Source organism: Panthera uncia (genome assembly GCF_023721935.1).
Source record: "Panthera uncia isolate 11264 chromosome C1 unlocalized genomic scaffold, Puncia_PCG_1.0 HiC_scaffold_3, whole genome shotgun sequence".
In the NCBI taxonomy this organism is placed as follows: domain Eukaryota; kingdom Metazoa; phylum Chordata; class Mammalia; order Carnivora; family Felidae; genus Panthera; species Panthera uncia.
Window position 1 is genome coordinate 27644554 of NW_026057584.1, and position 24152 is coordinate 27668705.

Here is a 24152-nt window from a genome sequence, read left to right on the forward strand (position 1 = left end):
GTTCAGTGGGGCTGGGATAGGGCCAAGATTTGCCTTTCTAACAAGTTCCAGGTGATGTTGATAACTGCTAGTCTTGGGACTAGGTTTGAGGACCACAGTTTTGGAGTCTTTGTATAAACAAAGTACATGCCCTTCAGAACAAGAACACAAAGAACATAAACATAAAGCAGGGTTGAGGTCACAATAATCTAAAGAAATTTGATACGAGAATGGCAGAAACACTCCTTCAAGGAAATTTTTTCCACTCCAATGTCACCTTGCAGTTACAAATACATCTTGTGCAAAACACTTATGCAGAACTTGGTTTATGATCTTGCTCTAACAAGCTATAATGTTTATTTTTTGAACAATTAAAAATATGATTTTGCTGTCAAGCAGTCTTCCTAAGGTATATGAAACACAACAGGTTTTACAGGTTTTTTGTGTCCTACATTTTGGCTCTCATTGTGGGCAGAGGGAAATAAGCTGATGTAAGCCAAAAACACTTCTAACCTGTCAAGTTATTTTTTAAGAACTTACATGTTTATAAGAGAAAAATAACAATCTTGGAAGGATGATTTTCTGCTCTATAAATAAATATGATTACTGGCTTTTTCACTCTTTTTATAGTTTTATTAGTTATATTTTTATTGTTCTTTGGAGATATTTTAATGACAACTTGGGAGTAAAGGCAGTATGAAAACCTCTTCCTGATGAAGTATTCATTATTATTAACAGAAGGCAAATGTTAATGTATTGAAACAGAATGAGACAAAAGGACTCAAGTTCCTGGTCAGATGCTTTGGTTCTAACTAATGAAATAAACGCATGTTACACAGAATGGCTTCTGGCTACCTTATCAGATTTTCCCTCTTGTTTCAGCCTATTTCAACTGAATTGAGCCCATGTTAGCACTATGCACTTAAAAAGACGGAGAAGACTCTTTTAGGTGAGTTGTATCAAGGTAAGAACAGAAGTGGCACCAACTGCCCTTTTCCCTATGCTCTGTCCTCAGGATAGGGCACTTGTCTGGCCCAGTCATTTTCACTGGGAATGAATATGGCTGTGTACAGATCACATGTTAGTAAGCATTCTTGGATTACAAATGGTTGTTTCAGGGAGTCTCACTGGGTTCTAATTAGACTTCAAAAAATAGTCATTCTGTCCTCTGAATTAGTCCTTAGTGTTACAGAAGATTGGGCTCACTTATTTCCTATATCTGGTCTCTCAAAGGCCCAAAAGACCTTTGTTTATGAGAAGCAGATTTTCTCATAAATGTTAAATCTGAAGTGGGAGTTTTTCTTTCATTAACTCACTTTCTATTAAGAACGAGTTAGTGGGGTATTAATGGCTCAACTACTTTATCTGTTTATATGATCCTTGTAGCCTGGCTTTCGTATTCATTTTAAAGGAAAAAGTACTCAATATCTAACATATTCAACATCGAGTTTAATTCTCATTATCTAAAGTTTGATAACCATAAGAGATATTCTGTGGAAAAGTCCTCATAATAAACATGATCAGAGCCTCATAGGCTTCATTTCTGTTTTCTATTTTCTTTATTTCACCAATATTAAATAATCACAGTCAGAACTTTTTTGTAGTTTTTATTTACATTCCAGTTAGTTAACATACAGTGTAAAATTAGCTTCAAGTGTACAATTTAGTGATTCAACACTTCCATACATCAGCTGGTGCTCATCACAAGTACACTTCTTAATCCCCATTACTAATTTCACTCATCCCATCACCCACCTCCCCTCTGGTAACCATCAGTTCATTCTCCATAGTTAAGAGTCTGTTTCTTGGTTTGCCTCTCTTTTTTTCCACTATGATCAATTGTTTTGTTTTGTAAATTCAACATATGAGTGAAATCACATGAAATTTGTCTTTCTCTGACTGACATATTTCACTTAACCTAATACTCTCTAGCTCCATCCATGTCATTGCAAAAGGCAAGATCTCATTCTTTTTTATGGCTGAGTAGTATTCTAGTGTGTCCACATCTTTATCCATCAGTCAATGGACATTTGGGCTCTCTCCATAGTTTGCCTATTGTTGACAGTATTGCTATAAATATCAGGGTGCATGTATCCCTTTAAATTAGTATTTTTGTATCCTTAGGGTAAATATCTAGTAGTGTAATTGCTAGATCATTGGGTATTTCTATTTTTAACTTTTTGAGGACCCTCCACACTGTTTTCTAGAGTGTCTGCTCAGGTTTGCATTCCCACCAACAATGCACAAGTGTTCCCCTTTCTCCACATCCTCACCAACACCCGTTGTCTCTTGTGTTGTTAATTTTAGCCATTCTAACTTATGTGAGGTGATATCTCATTATAGTTTTGATTTGCATTTCCTTGATGATGAGTGACATTGAGCATCTTTTCATATGTCTGTTGGTCATCTGTATGTTTTCTTTGGAAAAATATCTATTCGTGTCTTCTGTCCCCTTTTTAACTGGATTATTTGTTTTTCTGGGTGTTGAGTTTTATAAGTTCTTTATATATTTTGGATACTAACCCTTTATCAGACATGTCATTTGCAAATATCTTCTCCCATTCCATAGGTTGCCTGTCAGTTTTGTTGATTGTTTCCTTTGCTGTGCAGAAGCTTTCTATTTTGATGATGTCCCAACACTTTATTTTGCTTTTGCTTCCCTTGCCTCAGGAGACATATCTACTAAGAAGTTGCTGTGGCTATTGTCAAAGAGGTTACTGCCTGTGTTCTCCTCTAGGATTTTAATGATTCCATGTCTCACATTTAGGTCTTTAATCCATTTTGAGTTTATTTTTGTGTATGGAGTAAGAAAGTGGTCCAGGTTCATTATTTTGCATGTTGCTGTCCAATTTTCCCAACACCATTTGTTGAAGAGACTGTCTGATATTCTTTCCTGCTTTATTGAAGATTAACTGACCATATAGTTGTGGATTCATTTCTGGGTTTTCTAATCTGTTCTTTTGATCTATGTGTCTATTTTTGTGCCAATACCATACTGTATTGATTACTATAGCTTTGTAACATAAATTAAAGTTCAGAATTGTGATACCTCCAGCTTTGATTTTTCTTTTTCAGGATTTCTTTCACTATTCAGGGTCTTTTGTGGTTCCATACAGATTTTAGAATAGTTTGTTCTAGCTCTGGAAAATGCTGGTGTATTTTTTTTTTAATTTTTTTTTTTCAACGTTTTTTATTTATTTTTGGGACAGAGAGAGACAGAGCATGAACGGGGGAGGGGCAGAGAGAGAGGGAGACACAGAATCGGAAACAGGCTCCAGGCTCCGAGCCATCAGCCCAGAGCCTGACGCAGGGCTCGAACTCACGGACCGCGAGATCGTGACCTGGCTGAAGTCGGACGCTTAACCGACTGCGCCACCCAGGCGCCCCAGTGCTGGTGTATTTTAATAGGGGTTACATTAAATGTGTAGATTGCTTTGGGTAATATAGATATTTTACCAATATTTGTTCTTCCAATTCGCGAGCATGGAATGTTTTTTTTTTTTCCATTTCCTTGTGTCCTCTTCAATTTCTTTCATAAGTGTTCTATAGTTTTTAGAGTACAGATCTTTTACCACTTTTGTTAGGTTTATTCCTGGGTATCTTATGGTTTTTGGTGCAATTGTAAATGGGATCAATTCCTTGATTTCCCTTTCTACTGCTTCACTATTGGTATATAGAAATGCAACAGATTTCTGCATGTTGATTTTGTATCCTGTGACTTTATCAGTAAAACATCACATATCAGTTCATGCCATAGTTTGGTGGAGTCTTTTGGGTTTTCTACATAGAGTATTACGTCATTTGCAAAAAGTGAAAGTTTGACTTCTCCTTTGCTGATTTAGATGACTTTTATTTATTTGTATTGTCTGATTGCTGTGGGTAGAACCTCCAGTACTATGTTAAATAACAATAGTGATAGTGGGGCATCCCTGCTTGTTTCTGACCATAAAGGAAAACCTCTCAGTTTTTTCCCATTGAGGATGATATCACCTGCAAGTTTTTCATATATGGCCTTTATTATGTTGAAGTATGTTTTCTCTAATCCCACTTTGTTGAGTATTTTATCATGAATGGATGTTGTACTTTGTCAAATGCTTTTTCTGCATCTGTTAAAAGGATCATATAGTTTCTATCTTTTTATTAATGTGGAGTATCATGCTGATCGATTGGTGGATATTAAACCATCATTGCAGTCCAGGAATAAATCCCACTTGATAGTCATGAATGATTCTCTTCATGTACTGAAAATTTTTGCATCCACATTCATCAGGGATATTGCCCTGTAGATCTTTTTTTTCTTAGTGGAGTCTTTATGTGGTTTTGGTATCAGTAATGCTGGCCTCATAGAATGAATTTGGAAGTTTTCCTTCATTTCTATTTTTTGGAATAGTTTGAGAAGAATAGGTATTAACTCTTCTTTAGATGTTTGGTAAAATTCACCTGTGAAGGCATCCAGTCCTAAAGTTTTGTTTGTTGGGAGTTTTTTGATTACTGATTCCATTTCTTTGCTGGTTATTGGTCTGTTCAAGTTTTCTATTTCTTCTTGTTTCAGTGTTGGTAGTTTATATGTTTCTACGAATTTATCCGTTTCTTCCAGATTGTCTAGTTTGTTGCCATATAGTTTTTCATAATGCTCTCTTATAATTGTTTGTATTTCTGTGGTATTCTGTTCTCCTTTCTCATTCGTGATTTTATTTATTTGGGCTCTTTCTCTTTTCTTTTTGATAAGTCTGCCTCGGGGGTTATCAATTTATTTTATTTTTTCAAAAAACCAGCCCCTGGTTTCATTTATCTGTTCTACTGGTATTTTTTGGTTTCTACATCATTTCTTTCTGCTCTAATCCTCATTATTTCTCATCTCCTGGCTTTAGGCTTTGTTTTTTTTTCTCTTTTCCTAGCTCCTTTAGGTGTAATGTTAGGTTGTTTATTTGAGATTTTTCCTGCTTCTTAAGGTAGACCTGTATTGCTACATACTTTCCTCTTAGGACCGCTTTTGCTGCATCCCAACGGTTTTGGAACACCATGTTTTCATGATCGTTTGTTTCCATGTATTTTTTATTTCTTCTTTGATTTCCTGGTTGACCCATTCATTATTTAGTAGCATGTTGTTTAACTTCCATATATTTGTGGTCTTTCCAATTTTTTTCTTGTGGTTGACTTCAAGTTTTATAATTTTGTGGTCAGAAAATATGCATGGTATGATCTCAATCTTTTTGTACTTGCTGGGGCCTGACTTGTGACCTAGTGATCTATTCTGGAGAATGTTCTGTGAATAACAGTCAGAATTTTGAAAGACATTCTTTGCAGCACATCTTCAGAACTAATGCATTTCAAACATGTTATGAGCAGAATTCAGTATATCTTACTCTCTTCCAGATTCCTTTTTCTGGAATTTCTTGCCATATATTTTTACTTCTATTCTTGTATTTTTCATTATTTAATAAAATTGTGAACAGCTAGCAGACTGCTTTGAGTGTATATATTTCTTATTTTCCAGTACATTTTGTTCTTGAATTAATTGAAATAAATTCCCTTTTAATTCTTTAGCATGAAGCTGAGCCAGAATCCTGGTTATTGATACAGCAATTCCACAGAAATCCTAGCTAATAGATATCTTTTATTAATTACTTAGAGTATTCAGAAACCATGTCAAGTACTTTACATGCATTACCTCATGTAACTCTCATAGCAACTCCATGAACTAGGTATTATTATATACTCATATTTTAAAGATAATACTACAGTAAGTAACTTGCTCAAAGTCTCAAAACTCTTAATGACTGACCCATGACTCAAACCCAAATTATTTTTATTCTGAAACACATGTTTCAATGAATACCATGTACTAGGGCTATTTTCAGGAATTTGAGGCTGTACATATATTTTTGAAGTGAGCAGTTATCTCTGGAGTATGATAGAAGACCTCTCACTGTCAAATATCTCTTCCATGAGTCTATGGTAATTCAAAAATTTATCCTTCAAAATGCATTATTTTAATTAAAGCTTTTCCCTTCTGTTTATGCCTATTACTGGCAATAAATTACATCTTATATATTAATCTGTTCTCTATTATCACCTCTTTCTCTTTCCTCTGACAGATTTTTTCCCCTTGTTTAAGGAAGCCTTCTAGCTGGACTTTTGTTTCCACATTTCCCTGTTTTCCTCTTCTTATCTCAGGATATCAGGATATCTCATATCTTCATGGGAGGCCTCTGAGCAGAGAAATCAGCCCAGAGAAGGTAGGTTTCTGAACTTGCAGCCAACTCTCACCCAGAGAAGTCCTGCCTTTACCTGCTTCAGGTATTGAGTAACAGTACTTGGCATACTAAACCTCTCCCCTTCTACTACCTCCTTCTTCTCTGTTTAAACGGCTAGAGATAACTTGATGTTACTTTGTTCAAAACTTGGAATCTTCTAAAAGGACCAGAATCCATTGGCTGAGCAGTCCTATGCACTAATAAACCATATAACTGAGCCTCTGGGCTTTTTCTCTGAGACATTTTCTCCAATGGCTTTGCTAATCATAACGCTCATCACCTTGTCTCTTGAACCAAGAAAGATATGCTCATACTCCACAAGGGGACCAAAATTTATCTTACAATGAACCTGTGTAATTTATAACAAAATCTAAGGTTTTATTAACATTCTTTTCCAGAAGTGGCTTTCTTCAATATTACCATTTCCATAGTTACTGCTTTTCCCTAACAATTAAACTTTAGACAACTAATAATTCTTTAATATCTGCTCTGTGTTATAATTTAACTTTTAAGACAACTTTGAAAGGTAGACCTTACCATACTCATTTTTCAAATAAAGTACTTGAAGTTAAGAGAGTTTAGATAATTTCCCCAAGAGAACACATACAGAGCTTTGATAACAACCATAAAAGCTGGACTAGACCATAGTGACTTTAGATCCTATATACTTTCTCCTACATCATGCTTAAAGTTGTTTTGCAAATAACAGCTTCATTAAGATTTTGATCCCAAAACTTGCAGATTATTACTTAAGGATGTCTACATGCAAAATAGGTTGTGTTTTAAATGAAAATTATGATTTAAAATATTTAAACTGGAGAAATATTAACTGAATAAGAGCCCCAAGAAAAATCATATGAATTTCTAAATAAATAGTTAGCAAAACAAAAGATGGATTAAACACAAGGAAATGAAAACTTATAAGTCAGAGCAAGAAACACTTTATTTATGATTCATCTCCTGACTCACTCTCAAGTAGGGTAAAAAACATCTTCTAACCCGATATGTATAAAAGGCACAGTGTATTCATTTGGGAAAAGTAATTTTGAAATCTCAAAAAAACTTAAAATACTTCAAAATATATAGCACAAAATAAATTGGAAAATAAGTTTGCTAAGTTTCCAGTCTTTGAAAAAACTTTAGAAAAATTGATCCACATATGTCTAAGAATAGAAAAAAAATTATTGCCATTTAATTTAAAAATTTGAAAAACAGAGATATCTGGGTGGCTCAGTGGGTTAAGCATCCAACTTTGGCTCAGGTCATGATCTCACAGTTCGTGAGTTTGAGCCCCACATTGGACTCTGTGCTGACAACTTGGAGCTTGGAGCTGGCTTCAGATTCTGTGTCTCCCTCTTTCTTTCTGCCCCTCCCCCATTCATGCTCTGTCTCTCTCTTTCAAAAATAAACGTTAAAAAAATGAAAAACATTTGATAACTGAATGACAAATCTAAGCAAAACATTTATTGAAAATTATTAGGAGATTAGAATAAGAAATGTTTCTACATGGACATTATATCATCATTGTCCTCCACTTGGTAATACATATCTTTGACAAACTTATTTTGCAATAAACCAATTGTTAGAGTTCTTAGTGTCATCAGACATTAGGTTTACCAATAATGCTTCGCAATAGTCCCATATTCTAAAATGTGGTCTACATGGACTAAATTTTATTGTTTCAACTTTCAAGATATTAATTGACATAAATATATCTTTAGAGTTTTGGAAACAGTTTCTAACTCTTATATAAAGACAAGGAAGATAAAACAACCTCATTCAAGTGATGTAATTATAAGAAGGCAGGATGTGTTATAGATTTAGCAAGTCAGCATCCTGTATATCCACAATACTTCTCACTGAAGGCTGGTGTCTGGGCTTCCATTATTACAGATGGTTTATATGGTATGAGTTGTCCCTGGGTGATGTTATATTAGTTACGATTCTTGGGCTTTGGCTAAAATTTTTAAAATTGTACTTAGAAAGATATACAGGGTTTAGACAACTGATAGAACAGGCATGAAAAGTTAGTCAAACACTTCACAGTTCAGAAGGATCAACTAGCAAAGCAAATCTCTTTTGTCAGGAATAAGGCTCATCTGGATATATCCGCTATCACCGGACTTTGATGTTTCTGCCACTGGCCACGTCTCTGCTGCTGTCACCAGTGAATTATCCACTTGAGCTTCACCTCCCAGCAATGAGCCAAGTGTGGGACTTAAGCCTTAGCTCCCTCAGAAAAGCAGTGGGAGGACTCTGCTTTTCTGGATCCCATAGTGAAGGGTAGGCCATTTCCTATGTATCAGTCAGGACTGAGGCAGAAAAAGAGAACCCTCTCTGAGTGTTTCAATTGGAAGAGGTTTAATTTTTAAAAAAGAAGAAGAACTAGATGCTTATGAATAATGAGAAGAGTTTCTAGTCCTCAGATTTTTGCTAGCCTTTCAACATGCTGGAGGTAGATAATGTGGCTTTGGCCATAATCTTATGAGATTGTTTATTATCAGTCGCTTGCGTTTCAGCACCCACATGTAGGATTTGAGGGGTTATGCCTAGAGACTGCTGTAAAATCTCGTATTTGACAAAGGCTGTGAATTTGCCAGCTGCTGCTAGAGGAAGGGATAATGACCTTTGCTTCACGTCTACCTTTCAGATGTGGTGTGAATGCCTAATTAGCGGGGTTTAAACACAACTCTGCTGACAAAAAAAAGTCTCCAAAATGTAGCTCCCAAGTGTTCTCTGATTTGGGGATAGGCACAGAAGGGAGCGAGTGTATTGCCAACCCATAGTTCTATATTCCTTCACAGAGACTAGACATATATACATAGAATCATCTCCAAATAGAAAGACAGATCTCACACTGGAGGAAAAGACTACAGAAATACACATCACAATGTAATGCTCACATGTTCTTCATCTCATGTGTATTTTCTGAACAGATGATAATATCCAATAAAAATTTATTTTTTAAATTACCAGTTAATCTCTCTATTCCAGCCATTTTCAGATACAATCTTATGGCACAGATACCACAGCTCTATGGAAGCCCTATTTTTTACTAATATGATTGCTATGTGCTAGTATAACTAGGGAAAACAATACTGAAAAATACAAACGTACACACCCACTCTCTCTTGTCCTCTTCCGTCCATTATATACAAAGATTGCTCTTGGATCTTTGGCTGCGCCTTCAGATAGTATTCTTATATTTGTTACATTTTGGACATGTGGTCTGCCAGAGATAAGCTATTTATTTCATGGTTTTCCTTAGGCAATCTTAGTTTAATTATTTAAACTCACTCTAGGCTATACATGAATTCATTATTCTTTGTCTGCTAGATTAACCATTCTAGACAACCACGGTTTTTCAGAAATTCATTTATAATACACAGCCAATCCAAGGGACCCTAGTTGCCTTAAACCTCATTGTGAGCTCCTTGTGAAATGTAAAACTATTTTAATTCAACCTTTCACCAACATAGAAACTGGCACATAGTAGGCACTTAATAAATATTTGATGAATGAATGAATCAGTAACAGTAAACTAGCCATAGCCAGGACTTAATCATTGGTTGATCTATATTTATTGTTTTATGTAACATAACTCCAGATATAAAAACATGTGACACATGACATAAATCCAAAAAAAATTTCTTTTTAAGTTTTTTTTTTTTAATGTTTATTTTTGAGAGAGAGAGACACATACACACAGAGTGCAGGGGGAGGCGGGGGGAGGGTCAGAGAGAGCAGAAGACACAGAATCTGAAGCGGGCTCCAGGCTCTGAGCTGTCAGCACAGAGCCCAGTGCGGGGCTTGAACTCATAAACGGTGAAATCAGATGCGAGCTGAAGTCGGACACTTAACCAACTGAGTCACTCAGGCACCTCCCCCAAAAATTTCTTTTTAAGATAAGTATCCTTTCAAATTTTTGCTTTCAGTAACTTTCTATTGTAGGTTAAATTATTTTGACATATATTTTCATACCAGTATGAATTATTCTTTTTAATTCTTCAGTTCCTCACAAATGTTATTGCTACTTTGGCAACCACCTTCTATGACAAATTGTAAACACTAAAACTCAAATTACTTCTCAAATTATCTAATCTTTAATCTGAAGGCCCAGGGAGACATTTATTATTTTAGAGTGAATCATTTCCAAGACGAAACTCCCTTGTTGCCTCCCAGATTCTAAGATCTAAACAAATCATTAATTCAATAAAATGCAAAATAAAATTACAAATTAAAGGATAAGAGCATTTTTTTTCTTGAATCTAAGTCAGTTTTATAATACAAACAATAAGAGCCTTTCGCTTAGCTAATGATGATCATTTTTTAAGTGATAATAAATAAGTAACTTTCCCTAAGAAGTAACTTTATTTCCAAGTTGGCTAGCACTTAATAAATCTGACCAATCACCAGATAGTCTTAACATGAAAAAAAATGAAACTATAGGGCACAGATGAGGCTCAGTCAGTTAAGCATCCAATTCTTGATTTCAGCTCAGGCCATGATCTCAGGGTTGTGAGATGGAGCTCAGTGTGATGAGCGCTAAGCTTGCTGAAGATTCTCCCTCCCTCTCTGCCCCTCCCCTGCTCTCATGCTCTCTTTCTCAAAAAAAAAAAAAAAAATTATATATAAGAAATAAATGAAACTATATATTCCATAAATTCTTCAGCTGAATTGTCTAACAAACATCTTATCTTATAAATTTATCAACAATAGAAATTGAATGATGATAAAAACAAATAGTTATTAACAAATGGAGTATACAGTCCCAATAAAAACTCCAACAGGAAAGAAATTGCCAAACCAATTCAAAAATCTATATGGAAATGCCAAGGAAATACGTTTGTCACGTTAATAATAATGCTACCTTCCGGGGCGCCTGGGTGGCTCAGTCAGTTGAGCGTCCGACTTCGGCTTGGGTCATGATCTCACCGCTCCTGGGTGTGAGCCCCGCGTCAGGTTCTGTCCAGCTCTGTCCGGCTCTGTCTGGCTCTGTGCTGACAGCTCAGAGCCTGGAGCCTGCTTTGGATTCTATGTCTCCCTCTGCCTCTAACCCACTCACAGTCTGTCTCTGTCTCTCTCAAAAATAAATAAACATTAAAAAAAATTAAATAATAATAATAATGCTGCCTTCCTATCCATGGAAATGGTATAATTCTCCAGTTACATCTTCTTTAACATCTCTCAGCAATATTTAATAGTTTTCAATTTATAAGTATTAAATATTTTTGTCAAATTATCACTATTTAATATTTACTGATGCTACTGTGTTTTTGTTATTTTTATTTCTATTTCTAAATGCTTTTATCTAATTTATAGTAATAGAATTAACTTTTGTTTATTGATTTTACACCCTCTAATCTTGCTAAACTCCTTTATTAGTTCTAGGAACTTTTTTGTAGTTTCCATAGAATTTCAGCATAGATGATTAAGTCTCTCTGAGTCTAGTTTTATTCACATTCTTTCTTTTACTTGCCTTATTGCTCTGGCTAAAACCATTTCTAGAACATTAACTACACGTGGTGACAGCACATATTTTTGCCTTGCTTCTAATCTTCAGGAAAGTATTTAATCTTGCACCATTAAATAGGATACTAGCTATGTGGGTTTTTATAGATGTCCTTTATCATATTGAGGAAGTTCCTTCCTGTTCTTATTTACTGAGTTTTTGCATTTTTGTTTTTGTTTTTGCTCATAAATGATATGGGGTTTTGACAATTACTATCTCTGTGTTTCATGAGATGACCATATTCTACTTTTCAGCTTTTTTTTTTTTGTCTGTTAATATGATGGATTAAATTGATTGATTTTTAAATGCTAACACAACCTTATGTTCTTGGGTTAAATGTCATTTATTTAGTCATGAGGTATTATATAAAATACCAGAAGAAAGTGTTTTCCTCTGAAAATGTTGACACCAAACGATTTTTTTTAACTTAGTAACTTCAAAGAAATGTTATTGCAATATGACTATATTAGACATTTTGGCCTGCTGTAACATAATAACAGAGATAGTTTGCTTATACACAACACAGAAATTTATTGCTCACAGTTTTGGAGGCTGGGAGGTCTAAGATCAAATCACCAACAGATTCAGTGTCTGGGGAGAGCTCCCTTTTTTGGTTCATAGATAGCACCTTCTCATTGTGTCCCCACATGGCCAAAAGGGCAAGGGAACTCTTTGGGATTTGGGATTTCCTTTATAAGGGCACTAATCCACTAATACCATTCATGAAGGCTCTGCCTTTATAACCTAATCACCTTCCAAAGATCCCACCCCCAAATACCATTGCACTGAGGATTTGATTTCAACATATGAATTTAGGAGGGGGCACAAACTTTAAGGCTATAGCAACGACAATGGCCATCCTACAGCTTTATCCATGATGTATAATACCTTGTATAATATGGCTGGAAGAGAATTCTCAACTCTCTTAATTAACTATGTCCAGAATCTTCCCTTTTCTATTATATCTGCTTTAGGCTTACCAAAGAAGGTAAATGAAAATTAAAAGCAAAACAGAAAACTTTTGAAGTTAAAATTAACTTTTAAGTTTGCTTCCATGAAATATATTTCTATGGTGTTGATAATGGCCTAGTCAGTTAACTCAAAATATAAATGCATAAAATATTTTCTTTAAATGGGAATTCTTGGCTAAAGAATCTGAATGCCTAGACTAACCCTTCAATCACCACTAAAAAAAAGAAAAAGCAAAACATATTTTCCTGCACATCAATGAGTAATATCACCACATAACCTTTAGAGATAAAAACTAATATACACCATATACAGAAGCATGTATGGGAGGTTAAGAGTAACATAAGTTAGGGATCATGCAATGTTACTACTTTTAACCCCAAATTATGATTTAGCAGATACTGATGCAGCTTTATACAGGGAATATCTACAGAGAACTAGCTGTTTTAAAAATGAAAGTGATTCCCTTCTGAATGGTAGAAAAGAAGGCAGACAACTTCTTTTGATGGAAGGAATACAATGGTAAAAAATAGATGACACCCATGCAAATTGCCTTATCAAGGCTGTGAAAAAACTTCTTTAATTTTTTAATTAAGTTTATTTATTTATTTTCAGAGAGAGAAAGAGCAAGTGGGGTAGGGGCACGGCAGGGGGTGGGGGGTGGGGGGGTGGTAGAGAGAGAATCCCAAGCAGGCTCTACAATGTCAGCACAGAGACCAATGCAGGGCTCAAACTCAAACCATGAGATCATGACCTGAGCCAAAATCAAGAGTGGGATGCTTAACCAACTGAGCCACCCAGGCACCCCAAAGAAACTTTAATAATAGTGAAACTTATCTTCTTTACTTTTCCATTGTTTCTTTCCCTGACTAAATTTCCTTAACATGGAAGGATGCCCTCAGCCAGCTATGTAAGCCAGCATCTGGTCCTACCCTCTACCCTTGTCAAGCACCTTAACCCAGTTTACATGGCACTAAATGGCAATGTTAAGTGGATAAGAACCCTCTTCCTACTTCTCCATTGCTTCAGCAGCCTCTGGGGAGCCAGTTAGGGAAAACCACTTTCAAGGAGGCTATGACTAAATATGCTTAGTAGAAAGAGAAAGGGAGAGATGCACAAGCAAAGGAGAAAATTGTTGTGAGTAATTGCAATATGGTGATAAGATCTCTATTCTGTTCATACTTCCTGTGTGGGGTTGTTCACTATAAATTGGTAGCTTCAATGCATAAAGCTACCCCGTACCTAAGACAGAATACTGGGAATGGAACAGAGGAAAGCCAGTTCATTTGAGAGGGTGGGTATGATGCTGCTGATCATCCCTCTCTTTTCTGGACTTGGAGATAAAGTTTTCAGTTTGCCTTTTCTTTGATTCTGGTACTGTCTTAAGAAAACAACAGCTGAGTGTCAACATGGTCCCATGTCTTTGGGAGAAAAGGGAGGGTGGTTGTATGGACAGTGCCTTCACTTATAGGCACCATAGCAACAGTTTTGTTTGAAAGTAGAAGTTACTCAGGAGTGCATTCAGGGCTGCCTAGGGGGCGTCCAACTCTTGATTTTTGCCTCAGGTCATGATCTCAGGGTTGTGGGATCGAGCTCCAACTTGGGTTCTGACCTGGGTGTGGAGTCTGCTTAAGATTCTCCCTCTCTCTCTCTCTCTGCCCCTCTCCCCTACTCAAACTCTCTCTCTCTCTCTCTCTCTCTCTCTCTCTCAAATAATAATAATAAAAAAAGAAAGTAGAAGTTACTCATAAAAGAATTTCCTTTATTTTCCCTGCAATGGGTAGAAGGGTAAAATAAAATTTGGAAACCATGGGTTTGATTCATATATATCTGAGTTTGCTGAATCAGTTGGTAAAGGAGGCTTATCGATACTGTATTTGTAGGGAAGTCTGAGGAGCTCCCTTGGAAAGAACTCATCCATGAGCAAAGAAGTAACTGGCCTAGGAAGAAAACTGAGTTTATTTGCCAGAGGTGAGAAACTATTACAAAGTCATTCCTAGCTATGGTACTGGGAATTGCCTTACATGACCTAAAGGGACTTCTGTCTGAATCCAGTAGAGAGCAAAGATGCTGTGAGTGAAAAGGAAACAGACTTCCATTAAAAACTCTCTCGGGCACCATATTGCCGGCAGCCATGCCAGAGTATCCTACTAACAGAATGTGGTGGACCCAGGAAAGAGCATAATGACTGACTGAGGAACTCAGAAAGCCTGGGTGCCCACAAGGAGTCTCAGAAATGATTGGTAGAGGTGGGAGACTTTAAGAACATCCGTTCTGAGCAAGATGAATTGAATTATTATTTAAATTAATCTATTATAAAAATAGAGAAGGCAGGACCTCTGACTATAGATGCAAGTAGGTGGGAGGCATGACTGTGGGCATCTATGGAAATCCTCTCCTGCTTGCCTTCATTTCCCAGGGAAGATTAGAAATTAGGTCATCATCTGAGAGGGGGTTGTGGTGCTGGAGGAATAAGGAGAGAATAATGAAATCATCACTTAGGAGAAAAGGAGAATGAATCTATCAGGAAAATGTATGTCAGGAAAATGTAGTCTGATTTCTGGGTAGCACTAAGAGCCCACATGAGGCTAGTGAGCATGAATGAAAAGTTAACCTACCAGCAGGTTGTGAGTGTTTCCACCAGCTCTGGGTTCCTCTGTACCCCTGCTGAGAAAAGGGTTGAAGTGAAGGGCAGAGGCGGTTCCAAAAGTACATGGAGCTCAGGGACCTCTCTTCACACCTAGTAGGATTCCACAGTAGGTCACCTTGTTTGCAAGCATCAGTTCAACACTTCCAGAGTAATAGCATGGCCAGTCTCTACAATTCTGTCGGTTGGTCTTAGTATGACTGTTATCTCTCCAGCTCTTGTATCTGAGTTCAAAGTAAGAGGAAGGAAAAATGCACATGGCAAAAAAAATGCCTGTCTGCCAGGGCGCCTGGGTGGCTCAGTCGGTTAAGCGTCCGACGTCAGCTCGGGTCACGATCTCGCGGTCAGTGAGTTCGAGCTGCGCGTCGGGCTCTGGGCTGATGGCTGGGAGCCTGGAGCCTGCTTCCAATTCTGTGTGTGTGTGTCTCTCTCTCTCTCTGCCCCTCCCCTGTTCATGTCTGTCTCTCTCTCTGTCAAAAATAAATAAACATTAAAAAAAAAAATGCCTGTCTACCAATAAGGGGGAAAAGTAGGTACTTAATGAAAAAAAATCTCATGAGAGTCCCTGGATAAAATAAGTGGCCTACAGGGAATGAATAGGCAGTCTTAGGGAAAAGCTTCTTTGACACCATGAATTATAAGAGTCTCACCAAGGACAGGAAAATCTTCCAGGGCGTCCTTTTTATTAGCACCTGCTGCTAAGACATACAGGAAAGAGAATAATACTCAGGGCCAATGGTCTCCAACAACAGAGTTACTGTGATTTATCAGGATGGAAGAGAAACAGCCAACTACAGGAACAACTAATGGGGGCACAGGAAAGGACTGACCTTTCCTCCTTCCATGTGGATCACTAATGCTGTGGACACAGAACATGTTAGGTCCAGGTTTTCTCTTGTGCACCTGGAGCAGGATGAATAGGGCTTCCAAAGACAGGCTGTTGACATGTGTGGTAAGGGCAGAATAAACACTAAATGCCTACTGTTTTGATTACGTTAGTAAAGTCTCACCCAAATTTGAGAGTTGCTTGAAAATCTGTGAGCAACCCCAGGGGGGTAAGAATAGATGGCAGAAGAGGAAAACATAAACTCTGAAAAATAACTTTTAAAAAATTATGGGAAAAATATATAGCAGAAACCAAACCTATTCAATTATGATTGTGTGCAACCCCAGCTAAATTCTGAGGAGGAAAAATAACAGGGAATGAATATAACCCACAAAAGAGATAGAGAATCCACTATAACAGCAGCAACACCCTATGTGATAAGGGTGGAATTTGCCATAAACATGCCATTTGGAGAAAATTGAAAAGAACATTAAATCTATGAAAAAAGGGATGATAGATAATTAAATAAAAGAATGAGATGAGTGGGATTGTAGATACACCAAAAAAGAAAAGAAAAAAAAAAAACACAAATGTGTATTTCTCAAAGGAGGGAGTTAAAAAGTAGAACTTAACTACCTGCCTCATACAAATGCTGCATTTAAAGCCCCAAAGGATGGAAGTCAAAGAATGAAAAAATATGCTTGGCAAATGCTAAGGAAATCAAAGCCCAACTCACCAGGACAATGTCAGGTAAGTTCGAGCTCAAGGGGGGAAAAAAGTTAAATGAGGGGGAAAAAAAGTCATTGAAAATGATAAAAAAAAAAAAAAAAAGAGCAATTCACAATGACAATGCACCAGTCAGACATAATAGTGGACAAAAGGGAAAAAATGCCATAGTGAATATCAAAATAAATCTCGGGGTAGTAGGAGACAATACCTCTCACTTATTAGCCTGTAGCAAATCAAGTAGGAAAAGATTTATGAAAGGTGTAGAAAATCTGAATATGATTATCCTGGCTAGTTTAAGTTGAACACAAAGAACATACTGTTTTTGAAGGATATGAGAAAGGGAAACTGACCCCTCAGTTTCTGACTTCATTTTTAGGAAGTCTCCATCTCTGCTGTTTTTCTGCTAGGCCCCATTTATTCATGTTCTACATTTCACCTTGATTCTGAATAAACCATAAAAATGATTTCCCCCTCCAAGGGGGAAACAAGAAAGTTAATCTGAGTTTCATCCTGGGCCCCCAACACCAGATCCAACTGGATCCCAAACATGGGATCTTTAGCTTAAAACTTTAGGACTTCAGCTTCAAACAAACCTTGGCCCATGCTGGCATCAATAGACCCTACCTTCAGTGATTTATGAAATAGCACCTACTACTCACTTGTCACTTGCCTTTGATTGGACATTACCCTGGATTCCTGAAGGATCACATACCCTAGACCCCTTTCCAATATAAACTCCAAACCCCAAGCGATGACAAGACTTACTCTCTTTTTTTTTTCTGAGTCTCCCAGACACTCCATGTACTAATATCTATCACTTACCCTATTCAATAAACTCTGCTTTCACTTCCTTCTGGCTCATCTTTGATTTTTATCCTACGGGAAGCCAAGGTCCTCGGGGTCCTTGGACGGGCCCACCTACTTCAGATCCACAGGGTTTAGAGAAAAAAATGATCATACACTGAATCAAAAGAAAAAAGTCACTGAATTCAAAAGGTAGAAATATGAGAAATTGTGTTCTCAGATACAAGGCAATAAAATGATCAAAATATTTTAAGAATCATTAGAAACAAACTCGAATTTAGAAAATAATCTCTGAACATTGAGGTCAAGAAAAAAAATACAAAATTCAGGATTTTTATAATATATACTAAAAACCACTTGTACTTGATAGTCTTAAATCTTGCTTGATAAATAAGAAATAATAAAAATATATAAACTATTGATCTCAAAAAATTAAGAAAAATCACAAGTAAATCTATGGAAAGTAAAAGCAAATCGTAAACATAAAAAAAGCAAATTGTAAAGGATACATAAAAATAAGTAACTTTAAAATAAAAAAAGAATTAGGACAGATATATAAAACTAACATTTCGTGTCTGAAAACAAAAAGAAAAAAAAGTAGCAAAATACAATGATCACCAGCCAGCCACATGAAGTAAAAAAGAGTAAAAACCAAAGTATACTAAATAAAAAAAGTAATGGGAAATAACCAAATACATGGGGAATATTAAAAAATAATAATAAAAGTACCATGCAAATTGCAAAGCAAATGAATTTTACCATTTGGATAATACAAATTATTTCTAAGAATCAATAGTGGTAGGAATCAACTTTAATGAAGCCCATTAGAGTTGACTAACTGTTCCTTACCAAAAAAAAATCTAAAGCCCCAAATTGTTTCAAAGAGAAATTTTCCTAAGCCTTCAAGAAACACTATATGGCCATACAGTTTAAACATTTTAAGTGGTAAAAAGTAAAAGAAATCTCCCAATGTTTTATAAAGCCAGAATAACACAGACACCCAAAGCTGAAAATTACCACAAAGACAGAAACCTATAGGTAAATCACATTTATGAACATAGAGAGAGCAAATCTGAATAAAGTATTAGGAGATATCTCTTAGCAGTATTTTGGAACTAGAATGTACCATGATGAGGATGAACAAATTCCGAGAATACAAAGAAAGTTTATTTTGTTAAGAAATATTTTCATTTAATTCAATTCAATAGCTAAATGTGGGGGCGCCTGGGTGGTTCGGTTGGTTTAGCGTCCTACTTCAACTCAGGTCATGATCTCGCGGTCCGCGAGATGGAGCCCCGCCTCGGGCTCTGGGCTGATGGCTCGGAGCCTGGAGCCTGCTTCGGATTCTGGGTCTCCCTCTTTCTCTGCCCCTCCCCCATTCATGCTCTGTCTCTCTCTGTCTCAAAAATAAATAAACGTTAAAAAAAATAGCTAAATATGTACTCAGAAAACATGAACAAATTTAGAAATAAAATGTTTCATGTCTCTTAATTACAAAAGTAATGCATAAGAATCAATAGACCTCTTCAAGACAAGCAAGTACTCTTCAAGTTATTGCAGGAAAAAAATCCATTAAATTCCTATAGCAACGTAGCATAAAACTCTCGGCAAAGTAGATGGCCGGGTCCACCGCCTGAGGTTCTGCTGATTGGAACACCACATCTCTATGGTTTTTTTAAGGGCCATTCTTTTAAAAACCTCTTTTTAAAACCCACGTATAAATCAGGAATCAAGCAAACATTTTCATTTTAATGACTCCTATTCAACAACATACTGGAAGTTGTAGTTAGTGCCAAGGGCAAAAAAGGCATCAAGGTTGACAAAGTTATGCGGAAAACATTCATGGTTGGGTTTGTTTTCAACATCTGAAACAGGGCTGAGACGGACTCTGGAAGTCGGCCCGACATGCAAGCAGGCAGAAGGAGCGCCTTCCTTTTGAAATGTGGTTCCTGTCATCACAAATACTGAGCTAGTGTTGAGGAACAGTCAGTAACTAGATAAGAGAGTGTTGGGACATCTGCAGTGGGCACCTGTGCCTTACCCATCAGGGACTACAATCTGGCAGGGGAGGCACTGTCCTCAGGGGAAAAATGTAAAAGGACACCAAAAACCTCAGAAAGCAACATAAAAAATATGAATGTGAAAATCCACAGTAAACAAAACAGCAAGTTTCAAATGAAGGCTATGTCCAACAAAGGACTCCTGTGACACTTCACTCACCTCACCCCATCCCAGTTCTGTTGGATGAGAAGGTTCTGGGAATGTAGGAACACAAGGAGGAGAGTTCCTGCAGTCAGAGTCTGAAGGTATGGAATGTGATGCCCAAACATGGCTTGAAGGTGTTGCCCACCTGCTGCTGGTTCTCTTGATTAGAGGAGGGGCCCATTTTGGGGGGTTCAGGCCTCTGAAGAGAAACGATGCCCGGCTAGTGACGGTATCGTGAGGGAGCATCAATGAGACTTTTTCTGGTGATATGTGGCAAAAATTTTTTAAACTAAACACTGGAGCCAACTGCCGTTGTCAGGGTGAAGAAACTTTCCTGGGGAGGAGTGTCAGGAACAAGAAAACAGGGGAATGAGTATCTCTTCTCCAGTCTTCAAATCCCCTCTGGTAATTCCAGTTAATGAGCCCAGGCTGGGAGCCATCTGACAAAGTAGAAAAATGGCCCCAGATCCAGCAACATAAATCAGAGTATAGAAAGGTAGGTTTGGAGCGCAGAATCGGTAATTTAATGACAAACACTATGAGCTTGGCAGTGATCAGTGGAAGGTGGGGATAGGAACAGGGCACAGTTCCAAACTGAGGCCTTCCAGATAATGTGTTTTTCTGCTTACTCTCATGTACTTCTGCCAACGGCTGTGAGAAGATGTTTCAGGAAAACAGACCTGAGCCTGACAAGCAGTCTGGGACTCGCCCAGCTGAAGCAGCCAAACTCCGTTGAACCCACAGACTTATGAGTAAGGAAAATAAATTTCTTTTGGTCATAAACCATTTTGTGACAGTCTATTACACTTCAAAAGTCAACTAGAATGCTCAGTCTCTTATCTATAAAATGGGCTTAACGATTACACTTACTTTTCAGGCTTAGTGGGACATCTGCTAAAACAATCTAATACAAAAGAGGGCATGAGGGGCATCTGGGTGGCTCAGTCGGTTAAGTGGCCAGCTTCATCTCAGGTCATGAACTCACAGCTCGTGAGTTTGAGCCCCCCATCCCCACATCGGGCTCTCTGCTGTCAGCCTGCAGCCCACCTTGGATCCTCTGTCTCTCTGTCTCTCTCTCTCTCTCTCTCTCTCTCTCTGCCCCTCCCCTGCTTGCACTCTCTTTCTCTCTCTCAAAAATAAATGAACATTTTTTTTTAAAAAAGGGGTACATGAATTACAGAAATAGAATAAGTAGCTCACAAAATGCAAGGGAGCCTCATTTTCAGGCTTTGGGCCATCTCCTTGCTTATTCTTTTTTCTTTCCTTTTTTTATTGTGGCAAAATACACATATCATAAAATTTACCATCTTAACAGCTTGTAAGCATACAGTTCAGTGGTAGTAAATACATTCACGATGCTGGATAAATTACTCAATCTCCCTCAACATCACCATCTCTTTTCTCAGAAGCTTAGTTTTCTGATCTGCAATTAGTGTGCAGATACACAAAGCTTTATGAAATCTAAAACAACACACATGGAAGGCGTTATTGAGCACAGCTTCAAAATTTAGACTTATTAACAAGAAGAAAATTTTTAAAGAAAGATCCATGTCTCAGTTTTAGCAAATGTAGTTGTTGTCTCACTCTATTTAACTGAACATTGTTTTCCAACCAGTTTTCTGCTTAAATAAGCCTTTCTTCTTCAGGGCAGAGGCATTTAATAACTTCATTTAGCAGCTGCCTTCTCATTTCCAACTTTGACCCCTGCATTTGTATTATTTTACCCCATTCAGTATGGATAGTAATTTTCTGAAGTGTCTTCTTTTCCTGAGATTAATTTGAATCTGTGTAAACCTGTCACATCTATGTTCAGTTGTTAATATTACAAAACAAAGCTCTGAAGTAACAACAGAATACTTTATATGTGGGATTAAAAGCACTTTTTATATTTCACCTTTTGCTCAAAACTGACACAAAATAATATTATCCACAAATGAAATGAAGGCTTTCAGCAGCTTAAAGGATGTTTCATGAATATGAATTATGTTCTTCCATTGTTATCATAGATACTGGTGATTTGGGGCAAAAACACAACTTGTTCTTGCATAATCATTCCATATACTTTACATAAATGAGTTGATTAGGTTTTATAGAATTATGTAGTTTTGTTTTGTATCAACTTTAATAGCACTTAAAGAAGCAAACGCTGCAACAGCATCATAAAAGGTCTAAACACTAAAATTTCCGTAAAATCACCAAAAAAGACACAAAAATAGACACATAGATCAATGGAACAAGATAGAGAGCTCAGAAATAAACCCATACGTATATGGCCAATTAATCTACAACAAAGAAAGCAAGAGTATACAATGGGGAAACAGCAGTCTCTCCAACAAACGGTGCTGGAAAAACTGGACTACTTTCTCTTTTTTGTCTTTCTCTTTTTCTTTCTGTCTTTCTGTCTTTCTGTCTTTCTTTCTGTCTTTCTTCTCAGTATAGTTAACATGCATTATTCTATTAGTTTCAGGTTTACAATATAGTGTTTCAACAATGCTGTACTGAAACTCGGCCACTTTCTTGCACTATACACAAAAATAAACTCAAAATGGATTAAAGACCTAAATTTGAGACCTGAAACCATAAATCCCCTAGAAGAAAACATAGGCAGTAATCTCTTATTCATTGGCTTTAACAACATTATTTATGGATATGTCTCCTTAGGCAAGGGAAACAAAAGCAAAAGTAAACTATTTGGACTACACTAAAATAAAAAAACTCTTGCACAGTAAAGGAAATCATCAACAAAACAAAAAGGCAACCTACTGAATGAGAGAAGATATTTGCAAATGATATATCTGATAATGGGTTAATGTCCAAAATATATAAAAAACCTATACAACTCAACACCAAAAAAAAATAAAATAAAATAAAATCCAATTGAAAACTGGAGAGAGGCCCTGAATAAATATTTTTCCAAAGAATACATACAGATAGCTGATTGACACATGAAAAGATGCTCAATATCACTAAATACCAAGAAAATGCACATCAAAACCACAAGATATCATCACTTCACACCAGTTAGAATGGCTAATATGAAAAAGACAGGAAATAACAAATGTTGGCAAGGATGCAAAGAAAGGGTAACCCTGATAGTGGGAATATAAATTGATGAAAATACTGTGGAGAACAATATGGAGGTTCTTCAAAAATTAAAAATAAAAATATCATATGATTTAATAATTCCACTATTGGGTATTTATCCAAAGAAAATAAAAACACTAATTCAAAAAGATATATGCACCCCTGCATTTACTGCATTATTTACAATAGCCAAGACATGGAAGCAACCCAAATATCCATCAATAGATAACTAGATAAAGAAGATGTGTTATATATGTGATATATAATGGAATATTACTCAGCTATAAAAAGGAATGAGGTCTTGCCATATGTAACAAATGGATAGATCTGGGGGTGGGGGGCAGAGACCTAAGTGAAATACATCAGAGAAAGGCAAATACCATATGATTTCACTTATATGTGGAATCTAAACTACAAAACAAAGAAACAAACAAAAACAGGAACAGACTCATAAACACAGAGAACAAACTGGTGGTTGTCAGAGCAGAGGAGTGGAGAGATGGGCCAAACAGGTGAATGATGCATATTAAATATGTAATATGAATTGGATTACAGATGCAAAAGTACTCATCCCTATAAAAATGTAAGCAGAACTCTGGATAATACAGTTTGATTATCCTATGCTAAAGTCAAGGTGGCGACTGTTCTCAACTCGGAAGGCAAATGAGCAGCAAAGACTTTCTGAGCCCATCCCCTTCCTCAGAGTCTTTGGCACACCCTGCAGAATAATTGAAGCAAGTTGTAGCATAGATGCATCAGTAGAATATTTGCCACAGGAAAGAAGTTTAGAGTATCAAATATATCAGTGTAAAAGTATATTTTGTACCTGCTTTCCAGCCAGCTGGAAAAATTTATAGAAATCAGTATGGGAAAAAACCCACATACCTTTGGAGATAAGCTTATCTTGGTTTCCAAAAGTGTAGACTGGCCCTTTAGGGAAATTTCTGGAGATGGCGGTTCATAGAGAGAGGAATGATTGCTAGCTCTTTCCCCATTTCTGTGGCCTCTTTTGGAGGTAGTGAAAGACAAAGTACAGCTAGGATTCTGTTTGAATTGAAACTGTAGTTGGAAGGGAAAAAAGATTAATTTAGAAGGAAACAACATTCACATGTGTGCGCGCGCGCGCGCGCGCGCGCACAC

General features: G+C 36.8%; 1 long non-coding RNA gene across 1 annotated transcript in view; it reads left to right on the plus strand.

The window, feature by feature from the left end:
• Positions 1-858: 858 nt before the first annotated feature.
• Positions 859-24152, plus strand: part of LOC125911250 (uncharacterized) — a 31447-nt gene continuing 8153 nt past the window's right edge. Inside the window, exons 1-4 of the long non-coding RNA XR_007454297.1 lie at positions 859-928; positions 6078-6218; positions 14601-14688; positions 20590-20680. This is a non-coding gene — a long non-coding RNA (uncharacterized LOC125911250). The remainder of the gene's footprint in view (positions 929-6077; positions 6219-14600; positions 14689-20589; positions 20681-24152) is intronic.